The following is a 3,860-nucleotide window of genomic DNA, read 5'->3' on the forward strand; positions in this document are numbered from 1 at the left end:
GAGGCTTGAGGGCTCAAGCTCCCTGGAGGATCAGTACCTATCCATTCCCTAGGTTTTCTTTCTCATTCATTTAAGAAAGTCAGTCACTGTTGCTGGGTGCCCAAGTCAATCACCCCGCATTTTCCTCCAGGTACAGGAAGAGATCATTATCCAGGCAGGCTTTTTTTAGGACTGACTATCTAATTGTTTTTTTTGTTTGTTTGTTTTAATTGTTATTGGAGTATAGTTGATTTACAACGTTGTGTTAGTTTCAGGTATACAGCAAAGTGAATTAGTTATACATATACATATATCCACTCTTTTTTTTTTTTAGGTTCTTTTCTTATATAGGCCATTACAGAGTATTGAGTAGGGTTCCCTGTGCTATACAGTAGGTTCTTATTAGTTATCTATTTTATATATAGCAGTGTGTATATGTCAATCCCAATCTCCCAATTTATCCCTCACCCCCCTCTTATCCCCTGGGAACCATAAGTTTGTTTCCTACATCTGTGACTCTACTTCTGTTTTGTAAATAAGTTCATTTGTACCCTTTTTTTTTTTAGATTCCACATGTAAGTAATATCATATGATATTTGTCTTTCTGTGTCTGACTTACTTCACTCAGTATGACAATCTCTAGGTCCCTCCATGTTGCTGCAAATGGCATTATTTTGTCCTTTTTTATGGCTGAGTAATATTCCATTGTATATATATGTACCACATCTTATTTATCCATTCCTCTGTTGATGGACATTTAGGTTGCTTCCATGTCCTGGCTATTGTAAATAGTGCTGCAATGAACATTGGGGTTCATGTATCTTTTCAAATTATGGTTTTCTCCAGGTATATGCCCAGGAGTGGGATTGCTGGATCATATGGTAGTTCTATTTTTAGTTTTTTAAGGAAACTCCATACTGTTCTCCATAATGGTTGTACCAATTTACATTCCCACCAACAGTGTAGGAGGGTTTCCTTTTCTCCACACGCTCTCCAGTATTTATTGTTTGTAGATTTTTTTGGTGATGGCCATTCTAACCAGTGTGAGGTGATACCTTACTGTAGTTTTAATTTGTATTTCTCTAATAATTAGTGATGTTGAGCATCTTTTCATGTGTGACTATCTAGTTTTAACTCTTCACATCTTCCTACACTCCAGACAGCAAGTCTTTGAGGCCCAGTCTGGCTTTTTTGATGGACCCTGCAGTTGAGAGAAAAGGCATCTGAAGTATAGGGCAGTCTTTTGGGACTGAGCCCTTTACCTGCGGAATCTGATGCCATCTCTGGGTAGGTAATGTCAGAATTGAACTGAGTTCTCAGACACACTGCTAGTGCCTGAGAAATGCTTTTTGGTGTGGGGAAGCCTGCACACACACCCATTGGAGTTGGGTTCAGGAACCCAGAGGAACATCCCAGACTTGGGAATAGAAACTGCAGTCCCTCCACAAACCCACCCCTCTTCCTTTAAAGCCTTCCTGGGCCAGTTTGCCAGGAACCACACTCAAACTGGTCTGAGCCAGTGGTAACAGCTTCCACTGACTCTTCTGCTGGGAGCTGTTGGGAGATGCCTCTCTCCATTCAGGGCCAGTTGCCGCCCAGATTCCATTCACTCCCACACATCACAGTCCAAACCTTGCAGCGCTAATGCTGAAGCCTCTGTACCTGCTTTCTCCCAGTAGCTTGAAGTCAGGGACTCAGCTCTTATTGTTTCCTTGAAAGGCAGGATACAAATGCATTCAGTCATCTATCTGATATTTATCAAGCACCTGCTCTGTGCCCTTGGCCTGGGTCCTGAGGGGTTGCAGTCTAGCGTGGACAGCCAATATTAGGGTTGTGAGATCTAGGCAGAGGTAAGTGCTGGCTTCTGTGTCATCCTGGGCCTCATTATTTCGAGTGCTGTAAAGCTCCTCTGATCCCCAAGCCTGACGTCAGAGTCTTAGACATCTCTTGTCCCTTGGGTTGGGGAGGGGGCTGGAGCATGATCTAGAACCCAGCACAGTGCCTGGCTCAGAAATGCTGGTTGGGTGGAATCAAAGGTGATGCCTTGTTCTCACCAGTTTAGATTATGTAGCCAGACCTCATCAATACCAAGGAGGTGGAGGGGGGAGGAGGGAGGGTTGCAGGGGAGCATGGCATGAACCTTCCTCCTAGGAGGGAGAGACCCTTTTTCCAGCCATGCTCTCCCAGCCCTGAGCTCAGGTGGCAGGCCTGCCCATAACATTTGCAGGCCTGGGGAAAAGCACAAAGGAAGACCCACTTACCATATATCTAAATTTTTATAAAGCATAATCAACCTAATTGTGACTGTTCTCACCTCCTATCATGATAAGCATACCTTCATAATGACCGGGAAGGCCAGGTTTGAATTTGGACTTCTAAGACTCCTTGAAGTTCTGTGCTAGAATAATAGGAATCCTGGCCCCCAGCCTGCAGCCTGCCTTCTCTTCCCCCTCGAAGCCCCACCTCACGCTGCAAAGGGCTTTGTGTATACGTATGGGCATCCAGCCTGCACAGCCAAGCTCCATCCACCCGGCTTCCTGACAAACAGCTGCCTCTTGGTCACCTCTTGGGCCAGGAGTGTATACACCAACAGCACAATCTATTATCAGGACCCAGGGAAGAGGGGCTAGAAAGTGGGCTTGGCAGGGAATTGTGGGATCCTAGGTATCAGGGAGTGGTCTAGAAGGAGAAAGGGCGCACCCCTTGACCCTGCACCCCACGGGGAGAGTGCCAGCTGGAGGGCCTGGGCGGGGAAGTAGGAGTTCAGGGCACTGATACGCATCCTCTTGCAATGGGATTTTCCAGGCCACAGACTCTGACGGCAAAGCCAGCTCCTCCCCTGCTCTCTGACGCTGACTCCCTCACATCACCCTGAGAGGTAGAAGAGAAACAAGCAGACCAGTACAAAAGAAAAAATACTGTTTATTCCACACAACTACGTCAAGTGCTTCTCCCCCATTCTCCCCTCCTCACCCCTCACTCCAGCTTTCAGCAGACTTTGTCCCATGTCCAGGATCAGTCAGAACCTCAGCATCAGAGCCTGGCCTAGGAGACAGGAAGGGAATCTAGGCAAAGGAAGGTGATTGGATTTCCAAGGACACAAAAATGTCAGGGTCTCTCATTCCAAAGTCAAATGGGTTCCTTAACCCATTTGGCTGAATTCTTTCCCTGGACCCCACCTGGATAAAATGCCTTGATTCGTGCAGGGTCAAAGGCCCCAGCCAATTCATTAAGCCATAGAAAGTTTTGGTCTTTGAAACAATAACAAACAAAACACATGCAAACAGTTAAGCCATTTCTGCCCTTTCTCCTGCCTTTCCATGGTAAAGGAGCCACTGAGATCTGGCTGATAACCAGAAAGGTGCTTTCAAAACAAAATTGATATCAACTCCCTTCAGAGCCTGATGCTACTCAAAACAAAAATATAAACAAAATAAAAAACCCACCTCAGGGCCATCGCTACTTTCCAGGGGCCCTGTGGTAGGGGAACAAGAGCAGAGATCAGGCCGGTGAGCTCTGGTGTGGGCACACTTCAGGGGCGTCCTGTACCCCCCTGCCTGGGGAATTCAGCCTGCAAACATTCTGCCCCTGGACTTGTTCCTCTGAAAGACCAACCTGTCATTCCAGCAGAGAAAAAAATGCTTTAGTTCTAGCCCAGCCTTGGGAAGACACATTTAGATGCGGGAGGAGCTAAGAAAGCATGGCCAGGCCTAATTTAGAGCAGCAGTTCATCAGCTTTTTCCTGCCGTGACACAGGACAGATGGTGTCCTCCTGCATATCCACTGCCACGGACACGCCCTGGGTTATATGCTACTCCCAGGGCACCAGCCACGACCCACTTGTCTCTCCCAAAAAAGAAAGCATATCTGAACACAAGGGC

Source organism: Balaenoptera borealis (assembly GCF_965194805.1).
Source record: "Balaenoptera borealis genome assembly, chromosome: 13".
In the NCBI taxonomy this organism is placed as follows: Eukaryota; Metazoa; Chordata; class Mammalia; order Artiodactyla; family Balaenopteridae; genus Balaenoptera; species Balaenoptera borealis.